Raw genomic sequence first — 11,159 nt, 5'->3', positions numbered from 1 at the left:
GCTTGTGAGTTTACTATCAAATAAATCGGTTGGACTAAAACCTGGTGTTGTCAGACTTTTTACCTGGAGGACTGGACAATCTGCCCGCCAACGGTGAGTATTGGCAGTGCTCCTCTCCAGAGGTGGCGCTGTATATGTGTGTGTTGGCAGGCCCACCTCCTCCTCCCTGCCAGGGGTGGCGCTGTGATGGGTATCAGTGCTCCTCCCCTCCAGGGATGGCGTTGCGTGTGGAACATTGGAAACTCCGCACCAGCAGTGGCGCTGTGACTGGAGTAGGGCAACATCCCCGTAAGTGTCGGCACGCCTCCCCTCCAGAGATGGCGCTGTGTGGGGAAGGCCACCCCCTCCTCCCTGTCAGCGGTGGCGCTGTGTGTGTGTTTGGGGTGGCCCGCCTCCTCGTCCTCCTACCTGCCAGGAATGGCACTGTGTTTGGAGTGGAGATGCCGGCGTTGGACTGGGGTAAACACAGTAAGAAATCTGACAACACCAGGTTAAGTCCAATCAAGTCCAAGTTTACTATCAAATAAATCGGTTGGACTTAACCTGGTGTTGTCTGATTTCTTACAGTGTTCGGAGGACCAGTTCCTTCCGGCTAGCGGTGGCGCTTGTGTGTGGGTTGTCTGCCTCCTCCTCCTACGTAAGAAGTCTGACAACATCAGGTTTAAGTCCAACCGATTTATTTGATAGTAAACTCACAAGATTTCGAGGTTTGCCTCTTCGTCAGGTGAATGGAGAGTTCTGGCCTCAGACATAGCATATAACAGCACAGACAGTTAGGTCCTCCTCCTACCTGCCAGCGGTGGCCTTGTTTGTGGAGGACCGTCCTCGCGGGGATGGAGCTTGGGTGTGTCAGAACGCCTTCCTTCCAGGGGCGGTGTTGCAGGTGGATGACTGGAAACTCTCCGCCGGGGGGCCGGGGCGCTGTGACTGGAGGACGGACACCTCCCGCCAACCGTGGGTGTCGTCGCTCCTCCCCTCCAAGATGGCGCTGTGTGTGGGGTGGTCCGTCTCCTCCTCCCTGCCAGGAGTGGCGCTGTTTCTGGAGGAACGGCGCGCCTGTGCCAGGGGTGGCGCTGTGTTTGGAGGACTGGTTCACCACTGCTAGTGGTAGCGCCGTGTGTGGATCGTCGGCCTCCTCCTCCTCCCTGCCAGGGGTGGTGCTGTTTCTGGAGGGTCGTCCTGTCGGAGCTGGAGCTTTGGGTGTGTCAGTCAGTGTGTGAGTGAAGGGACGGGGAGCTGGAGAGTAAACTGAGCCGTGCAATCAACAGGAGCTGGAAGCGTGGCAACAGAAGCAGCTGGTGGAGCAAGGTGAGTGTGTGGACAAGGACTGCAGCAACATTAGCAACTGGGGCGCTGGACCTGAACCTGAACTTGGGCCTTTGACACCAGAGCAGCCTTGACACTAGAGCAGGCTTGGAGCTGGGAAAGCAGGGATGGGGGCTGGGCTGGGCTCGGCTCTCACATTGCACAACAGGCGAATGCTACGTTAAAATTACAGCCTGTGTGTGAGAGAGAAGCAACAGAGAGAAAACCAATCCAGTACCCCTCAGGCAATGTCATAACTGTTTCCAGATTGGGTTGTGAGTGATATTTACAATGAATTACAGCAGCCCCTTTGTTGGCCACTTTTTGTTTTGCTGTTAGTTCTAATGACAGGGAGCGATAGCATATCTAATTGCTTCAGTGCACCTCCCAGATAACGATGCAAGAAAGGACAATTTGAGCAGGAGATGACGGAAGTAAGTAGGGAAAATTGATGCCTTGGGCAGTGGAGAGGGACAGACGGGCAAAAGCTGAGGCTTGCAGAGAGAATGATTGAATGCAGACGGGATTAATGAGGGGAAGAGGGAGTAAAAGATTTTCAGGGTTATAGGGAAATGTCAGGGATGTGGTGCTGACTGAGTTGCACTTGTGAAGAGCCCAGTATAGATGTAATGGGTCAGAAGCCATGTTTCTGTGCTGCAAACATTCAGATTGAGAAAACTCGTTCGAGTGATAAGAAATAGGAAATAGGAGCAGGAGTAGGCCATCCAGCCCTTCGAGCCTGCCCCGCCATTCAATAAAATCATGGCTGATCTGTCGCTGCTCAGTTCCACTTTCCCGCCCTCTCCCCATAACCCTTAATCCCCTCTCCTATCAAAAACCCATCAACTCGCGTCTTGCATGGTAGCACAGTGGTTAACACTGCTGCCTCACAGTGCTAGTGATCCGCGTTCGATTCCTGGCTTGGGTCACTGCCTGTCCTCCCCGTGTCTGCTTGGGTTTCCTTCAGGTGTTCCGGTTTCCTCCCATACGTCAAAGATGTTCAGGTAGGTGGATTGGCCATGCTAAATGCATACAAGAAACAATACTTTTCATTGTATACATGTGGCAATAATAAATCAAATCAAAATTGCCTGTTAATGCCCTGAGATGTGTAGGTTAAGTGGATTAGCCATGGTAAATGCACAGGGTTATGGGGATAGGGTGGGTGACAGGCCCTGGGTTGGATACTCTGACAGAGAGTTTTTGCAGACTTGATGGGCTGAATGGCCTTCTCCTACATTGTAATGATTCTCTGATGAGGTCCCTCAGATGAAGGTGAACCACGGAAATAAGGGCTGGGACCGAGTTAGTATTTTCTCATTTTAGGATAGTTGGGCATGTCCGTTAGGAAGAAACCTTTTTTAAGTCTTCATTAGGAAACATGAGAAATTATGGATCAAGACACGGGCTAAAAGAGGGAAAGAAGTTTGATTTACAGAAAGAGTTGGAATTTCAGAGATTCTTGGTGGGGATAAGAGGGGGGTCACCTGGGACATTTCATCATCGACGGTGCAATTATGTTCTTGGGTAGCAACAGCTGTTCTGTTGCACCTTCGATCTGTAAAGTGTAGGTTCTAGTGAAAATCAGAGGAAAGGTGATGCATTTTTGTCAGCAAGTTTTTAAAGGATTGTTAGGAAGACGTGTAGCAGTTTTGCCATAGGTGAGTTGCAACTCCTGTGGCTAGAGTGTAGCTGATGATCATGGGGAGAGCTGCATGAACACGAGGGAGAAAAGAATCCAGGGATGGGTTGGTGGGATGAGATGAGGAGGCTTGTGTGAATTATAGATAATGTGGAGCTTTGGAGCTATTTCTCTGCTGTACATATACCTTGCAATTCTTTTTCCTGGTGTCACAATGTCCGTTTTGACACTGGGCCGTACTTCCCATTGCCCCCCCCCCCTCCCCACTACATTACCAAAACTGCCTGCCTCCACCCCTGTAACACTCCCGGTCCCTGCTCCTGGCATGGCCTCTATTAATCTCCGGACCGCACAATGAAAAACAAAATACTGCGGAGGCTGGAAATGTGGAACGAAGAGCAGAAAATGCTCAACAGGCTGGACAGCCAGCCATGGAGGGAGGAACAGAGTCAACATTTCATTCTAGCTTCTCTGAAAGGTCACGAATGAAACTCCGTTTCTCTCTTCACCTGCTGAGCATTTCCAGCATTTTCTATTCCAATTAGCTACTGGCCAGATTCCTGTCTTTCACCCTCCTGAAACCTGAGCCCATCCAAAACCCTGCTGTCTCTACTTAGGTGGCACAGTGGTTAGTGCTGCTGCCGCACAGAGCAGGGACCTGTGTTTGATTACCAGCCTTGGGTGACTGTGCCAACTCCGCACGTTCTCCCCGTGTCCACCTGGATTTCCTCTGGATGCTCCGGTTTCCTTCTACAGTCCAAAGATGTGTAGGTTAGGTGGATTGGTCATGCTAAATTACCCCTTAATGTCCCAAGATGTATAGGTTAGTGGCACTAGGGGGGTAAATTTGTGGAGTTACAGAATTAGGGCCTGGGAAAGATGCTCTTTTGGAGAGTTGGTGCAATTAGATGGGCCAAGTGGCCTCCTTTGTACTATAGGGATTTTATCTCGACATGTACAGTTCACACAAACTTCTCATTCTTTGGCCTTTACATCTTATCTTGCCTTGGCCTTGCCACCAAACTGTGTGACCTCCTTGATCCGGGATCCCAGTGCTACTTCAGTTCTGCCCTCCAGCAGAACCCTGAAATCTATTTATTGCCTTGTTGGTGATCTCCTTCAGGTGCCTGAGCTGCTTCTGTACCCCTTGGAGTCTCAGCCTCGATTTCCTCCTTTAAGATGCTCCTTAAAACCTCCCTCTTTGACCAAGCTTTCTTCACCTGCCTGAATTTTCACTAATGCTCGGGGTCAGTCTGACATTGATTTCATTTGATTTATTATGTCATATGGACTGGGATACAGTGAAAAGTATTGTTTCTTGCGCGCTACGCAGACAAAGCATACCATTCATAGAGAAAAAAAGGAGAGAGTGCAGAATGTTGTATAACAGTCATAGCTAGGGTGTAGAGAAAGATTAACTTAATATATGGTAGGTCCATTCAAAAATCTGACAGCAGCAGCGAAGAAACTGTTCTCGAGTCGGTTGGTATGTGTTCTCAGGCTTTTGTATCTTTTTCCCGATGGAAGAAGGTGGCGGAGAGTATGTTTGATGTGCATGGGATCCTTGATTATGCTGGCTGCTTTTCCGAGGCAGCGGGAAGTGTAGACGGAGTCAGTGGATGGGAGGCTGGTTTGCGGGATGGACTGCACTGCATTCACAACCCTTTGTAGTTTCTTGTGGTCTTGGTCAGAGCAGGAGCCATACCAAGATGTGATACATCTGGAAAGGATGCTATTAGACATTGGCTATGTGGCATTGGCATTGTTTCCAAGACAGTGCATAAGATAAGCTGTGAGACAGCAAGCTGGATGGGAAGATAGAACACAAAATATAGGAGCAGAATTGGGCCATTCAATCATGGGTGTTAGGTTTCTCAATTCCATTCTCTTGCCTCCTCCCTTTGATCCGTTTACCAATCAAGAACTATCTATCTCCATCTTAAACATACTCCACTGATCTGGCCACCGCAGCCTTCTGTGACAACAAATTCTCAATAGAGTGAAGTTGAGGTGAATGTAAAAGAAAAGGTGCTTGAGGAAAACTTCCATCATGTAAAACAATAAAAATGAAGGGGGGAATAAAAAGAGAAAAGAAGAATTTGGGGCCTTGAGTGGGGGTGGGGGGGGGGAGGCGGGTGTAGTGAGGAAAGGAATGAGAGGAGTGAGGGAGGGCATGAGAGGTTCAACAACGAAACCAAAGAACTGCGGCCATTAAGCAAGGCAAGAACGAGGAGGCCTGACCTGGAAGGATAGGGCTGCCAACTGTCCAGGATTCTCCAGATATCGAAAAACAGTCTTCAGGGTGGCACAGTGGGTAGTACTGCTACCTGGGTTTGATTCCTAACTTGGGTCACTGTCTATGCGGCGTCTGCACTTTCTTCCCGTGTCTGTGTGGGTTTCTTCTGGGTGCTCCGGTTTCCTCCACAGTCAGAAAGATGTGCATTGGCCTTGCTACATTGCCCCTCAGTGTACCTGAAAAGGTATTGGAGTGTGGCGACCGGGGGATTTTCACAGTAACTTCATTGCAGTGTTAATGTAAGCCTACTTGTGACTAATAAACTTTAAAGTGAAAAAAAGGACGTGGCTATGTGCAATCGTAGAGGAAGATCATCTGGAGATTTTTAAAGTATTCTTTTTCCTTTTGAACTTTGTCAGATTTTAGAGTATGGAACATGGGAATGAGAGAAGGCAGTACGGTTGACAGTTAAGTATCATCCAGTTGGGCAATAAAGCTTTCCGCTTGGTGTTAGGAAGGCAGTCAGACTTGACGATGGATGTGTTGGCCAATTAAGACTGGAGCATTTGCGGGTGGGGGGGCAAGGGGGTGTTGCAAGACATAAGAGTCATAGAGTTTTGCAGCACAGAAAGAGGCCCTTCGGCCCATCATATCCATGCCGGCCATCAAAAACCTATCCTAATGCCATTTTCCAGCACTTGCTCCATTGCCTTGTATGCTATGGCGTTTCAAGCGCTCATCTAAATGCTCCTTAAATGTTGTGAGGGTTCCAGCCTGTACCTCCCTTTCAGGCCACGAGGTCCAGACTCCCACCACCTCCCGTGAGTTCCAGATTCCCACCACCTCCTGGGTGAAAAAGTTTTTCCTCACGTCTTCCGGAAACCTACTCCCTCGTAAACCTGTGCCCGTGGTTATCGACCCCTCTACCAAGAAGAAAAGTTCCTTCCTGTCCCCAGTAGGAGATTTTCGCGGTAACTTTGTTGCAGTGTTAATCTAAGCCCACTTGTGACTAATAAACTTTGCTTTATAACTGCATCCCTCGTAATTGTGTGCACCTCAATCCCGTCCCTCCTCAGCCTCCTCTGCTCTGAGGAGAACGACCCCAGTCTAACCAGCCTCTCTCCATAGCTGAAACACTCCAGTCCAGGCAACGTCCTAGTGAATCTCCTCTGCGCCCTTTCTAGACATGTGATAAACCACCAGGAATACATTTTAAATACCAAGAGGCTTAGGGAAGACACAAATAGTTAGAGACTGGCTAGTTGAAAAGAGTGAGAGACCTCGAAGGGGGAAATTTGGAAAGAATATAGAGGGAATTAATGATATACGTGGCTCTTGGTAAATTTTACTCGAGGACTCTAGGATGCACCTTGGGACTATGTTAAAGGAACAATGCCAGTGCAAGCTGTGAGTGGCTCTGCCTCTTTTGCAGTGTGTGGTAACTTGTGTGGAAAGCACTTGGCCAATCCTCCTACCTCCCCAGGAATGCATTTCTTTTCAATATCAGTGGTGAATGAGTTGAGGAAGTGGGACTGGGTTGTGAAAGTACTGCGTGACTTTGTTCTGGACAATTCAACCGTTTTTACTGCTCTCTCGACATTCAGTTGTTTATAATGTGCAATCCCTAAGATTGGGACACACCCCCTTCCCCTGTCCCTGTTAACAGACCTTTTAATACAGTTGAAAGGAAAACGTTACACCCCTGGTAAATTTGTGTTTAACATGTGAGTTAAGAGCAGGAATGGGCCATTTGGCCCCCCTGAGCCTGTTCTGTCATTCAAAAAATCACAGCTGATCTGTTTGTGTTTCTTATTCTGCATTCCCTGTCGCCCCAACCATTAACCTTTGACCCCCTTGCCGAACAAGAATCTATCCATCTCTGTCTTAAAAATATTCAGTGACCCCGCGCCCCACCGCCTTCTGAGGCAGAGTCCCAAAGTCTCTCAACCCTCTGAGAGAAAACACATTCTCCTCATCTCTGTCCTAAAAGGGTGACCCCAATTTTAAAACAATGCCATCCCCTCCCCTCCCCAGTTCTAGTGTCACCCACAAGAGGAAACATCTTTCCCATGTCCACCTTCTCAAAACCATTCAGGATCTTATATGTCAATCAAGGCACCCACTTGCTCTCTGAAACTCCAGTGGAAACAAGCCCAGTGTGTCAAACCTCTCCTCAGAAGACAACTCGCTTATTCCAGGTATTCATCTAGTAAACCTCCTCTGAATCCCCTCCAACACGTTTATACCCTTCCTTCAATAAAGAGCCCAATGCTGCCCACACTGAGATGTGGTCTCACCAATGCCCTGTATAACTGAAGCATAAAATTATTACTTTTATTCCTTTCATAGTAAATGAATGAAATGATGTAGAGTGTTTTGTCCATTTGGCACAAAATAGTAGATGCTGGAAACAGTGCCATCATAATACAGCATGTTTTAAGTATAATGCATTGGTTAGGCCAGCATTTATTGCCCATTCCAAGTTGCTCCCTTGAGAAGATGGTATTGAGCCACCGCCTTAAACTCTGTGGTGTAGATACACCCACAGTGTTGTTTGGGAGGGATTTTGAAGCAGCGATATACTTCCAAGTCAGGATGGTCAGTGACTTGGAGGAGAACCTCCAGGTGATGGTGCTCCCAGTAAGCTGCTGCCCTTTTCCTTCTAGATGGTCTTGAGTTTGGAAGGTGCTGCCTAAGGAGCCTTGGTGCGTTCCAGCAGTGCATCTTGTCGATAGTACGCACGGCTGTCACTGCGTGGGGGGTGGTGGAAGTGAATGCTTCTGGATGTGTTCTCAATCAAACAGGCTGCTTTGTTCTGGATTGTGTCGAGCTTCATGAGTGTTGTTGAAGCTACAAGAAGTGTGATGGAATATTCCCCACAGGCAAGTGGGGTGTATTTCATCGCATTCCTGACTTGTGCCTTGTAGCTGGTGGACAGGCTTTGGGGAGTCAGGAGGTGAGTCACTTTCTGCAGGGGTCCCAGACTTTTTTTTTGACTTGATTTATTATTGTCACATGTATTAACATACAGTGAAAAGTATTGTTCCTTGTGTGCTCTACAGGCAAAACATACTGTTCATAGAGAAGGAAACGAGAGAGTGCAGAATGTACTATTACAGTCATAGCTAGGGTATAGAGTGTCCTCGGAGATTTGGATCTTTTTCCCAATGGAAGAAGACGGAAGAGAGAATGTCCGTGGGGTCCTTAATTATGCTGGCTACTTTGCCGAGACAGCGGGAAGTATAGACAGAGTCAGTAGAGAGGAGGCTACCTGCTCTGGTAGCCACAGTATTTATATGGCTAGTCCAGTTCTGATTCTGTTCAATCGTAACCTCAGGATATTGATAGTGGGGAGTTCAGCGATGGTAATGCCATTGAATGTCAAGGGGCGGGGGTTAGATTCTCAGTTGTGTGGCATGAATGTTATGTTGTCACTTATCTGCCTAAGCCAGAATGTTGTTCTGCACATGGGCAGGGACTATTTCAGTATGTGAGGAGTCGCGAATGATGGTGAACGTTGTGCAAGCATCCATTTGGGAAAAGAGTTGCAAATCCCTTGATCATGCAGAATTGTTTCCAAGTTTTATTCTGCTTCAGGCAACTTTGCCTCGTCCCAGCCCTGCCAAACAGTGGAAATAGCTTCCCTCTATCAATGCCCATTGAAATCTTTGAAACTTTGACCAGATGACTCCTCAATTTCCCAACCTTTGTAAATACAGCCCTAGCCTGTGCAAGGATGCCTCGTGCTTTTCTCTCCAGGGAAATCGGGCAATGAATATTGACCTCCCCAGTGATGCCCACTTTCCATGAATGAACTGTGTTTGGTCAGGGGTGAGTTACGGAACTCTCCTGGCTTTAACTGTCGGAGTCCATTCCGCATTCGACTGTTCAAAATTAGATGCCGTGTTTTCTCCAAGGCCAGTACACCCTCCACAAAGTGCGGAGCCCGGGACTGTTCTGAGTGCTTTAGCTTTTAGATTTAAGTAAGTGGGCGCCTGGATGATTAAAGCTTATTTATTACTGTCACAAGCAGGCTTATATTAACACTACAATGAAGTTACTTTGAGAATTCCCTAGTCGCCACACTCTGGCACCTGTTCGGGTACACTGAGGGAGAATTTAGCACGGCCAATGCACCTAACCAGCATGTCTTTTGGACTGTGGGAGGAAACCCATGCAGACTCTGCGCAGATGGAATTGAACCTGGATCTCTGGCACTGTGAGGCAGCAGTGCTAACCACTGTGCCACCATGTCAACCATGATCATCATTAGTCCTTCTGGTTAATGTAACTGTTGTCCTTGTTATCTGAATCCTGTGCTGAAAGTGCTCGCTGTTTTCTCCTTGACTCTCCGCGCCCCTTGCTTTCTGCTCGAGACGATATGAAGGTTTTTACTCTCCACCAAGAAATTCCCGAGTTCTTTTTTTTGACTGCTGAATGAGTAATGCGACTGCTCTTAGTGTCACTGAACAGGACAATCCCAGTGCTGTGAGGTTAATAAAATATTAGTAAAAATAATAATAATAAATTACCAACGAACAGTCGCTCCGTAGTGCAGGAGTTGAAGATTGCTGAGCTGTGTGGTTGAAGCTTTTCATCATGCACACATCAGGACAAATGGAAGAATGTCAAATGCTCACAACGCTTTTTAGTGCAAACGACTCCCCGCTGATTGGGTGGGTGGGGAACAGCTGACAGCTGGTGATTTAACCTGAGGATCACCACACCTCAAACAAAGGGGTAGGGTTGAGAAGGTGCGGCTTTCGTGAATAACCTCAGCTGGTATGGGAATTGAACCTGTGATGTTGGCACTGCTCCGTATCACAAACAAGCTGTTCGGCCAACTGAGCTAAAGCGACCTCCCGAGGATTGGCAGCTTGGCTCTGATTGGCAGAGGTGGTGAGCCAATGGGCAGTATCAATTGTCGTGAGAGTTTGCAGTTTAGCTCTCCTGCATTTGTACTGGGGCAGCACAGTGGTTAGCACTGCTGCCTCACAGTGCTAGGGACCCGGGTTTGATTGCCGGCTCGGGTCTGTGTGGAATTTGCATGTTCTCCGTGTGTCTGTGTGGGTTTCCTCCGGGTGCTCTGGTTTCCTCCCGCAATCCAAAGATGTGCGGGTTAGGTGGATTGGCCATGCTAAATTGTCCCTTAGTGTTAGGGGATGTCAGGGGGATTAGTAGGGTAAATGTGGAGATGAGGGGACAGGGCCTGGGTGGGATTGTTGTTGGTGCAGACTAGATGGGCTGAATGGCCACCTTCTGTACTGTAGGGATTCTATGATTCCTGATCTGTGCGGGGCGAAAAACTTTGACAAAATGTCTCTCATTTCAGCAATCTTTGTCACTCTTTTTCAGCAACAGTTTGTCTCAACCCTCTCCCTGTGGTTTTGGAGAATCAATCTGGGATTCTTGCTCCAGGAAACTCGCTGAGGAGCCTTGCGCAATGATGAGTGCTTGTGGGTGTTGGGCGTGTGAGAGCTGGATGGAATGTGCCTGATCAAATAGCCGTGATGGTGATGCAGGGCACTGAGGCTTTTTGATGAGCGAGGGCAACTGCTGGTTCGGTTGGGGCGGGAGGATTGAGTGAAGGTTGACTGATATTTGTGGAAGGGCATCAGAATAAGCAGTCGGCTTACGTCTCGCTAGGGGAGATGGAGAGAAGCAAAATGGTCCCTTCTTGTGTTACCCGAGAACCTGTCAGCACTCCGAAAGCTTCAGTCAGTCGATGTTGAGGTGGGTGGAAGAGGCTCGCTTCGCTTTTGGATGCCAGTTGTGGCTCCAGCGGGGCAGAAGCGCCCAGCTCTGAGCCATGGGGCCTCACCCCAGCTCCAGAGCGCAACAACCCACGGAGAGCTGCACTGTCGCTGGAGCCGTATTTCCAATAAGCCCTCTCACGATAGTGACAAGGCTTCCAGGGCTGCTGTTCCGAGGATGCAGCGTCACCGGTGTCCTGGGCAGCACTAACCCCTCTGGCAA

General features: G+C 48.5%; 1 protein-coding gene across 2 annotated transcripts in view; it reads left to right on the top strand.

The window, feature by feature from the left end:
* Positions 1–444: 444 nt before the first annotated feature.
* LOC145348150 (flotillin-1-like) overlaps positions 445–11,159 on the top strand; it is a 42,362-nt gene continuing 31,647 nt past the window's right edge. Inside the window, exon 1 of one of the 2 annotated variants that reach the window (XM_080196322.1) lies at positions 445–468. The gene's annotated coding sequence lies outside the window, so the exon portion shown is untranslated. Of the gene's footprint in view, positions 469–1,167; positions 1,309–11,159 lie in introns of those variants that run through there. The other variant, XM_080196321.1, reaches the window with a different exon arrangement.

Source organism: Carcharhinus amblyrhynchos, chromosome 9, assembly GCF_965287045.1.
Source record: "Carcharhinus amblyrhynchos chromosome 9, sCarAmb.v2.hapA, whole genome shotgun sequence".
Lineage (NCBI taxonomy): Eukaryota > Metazoa > Chordata > Chondrichthyes > Carcharhiniformes > Carcharhinidae > Carcharhinus > Carcharhinus amblyrhynchos.
This window is presented reverse-complemented; position numbering and strand designations above follow the sequence as displayed.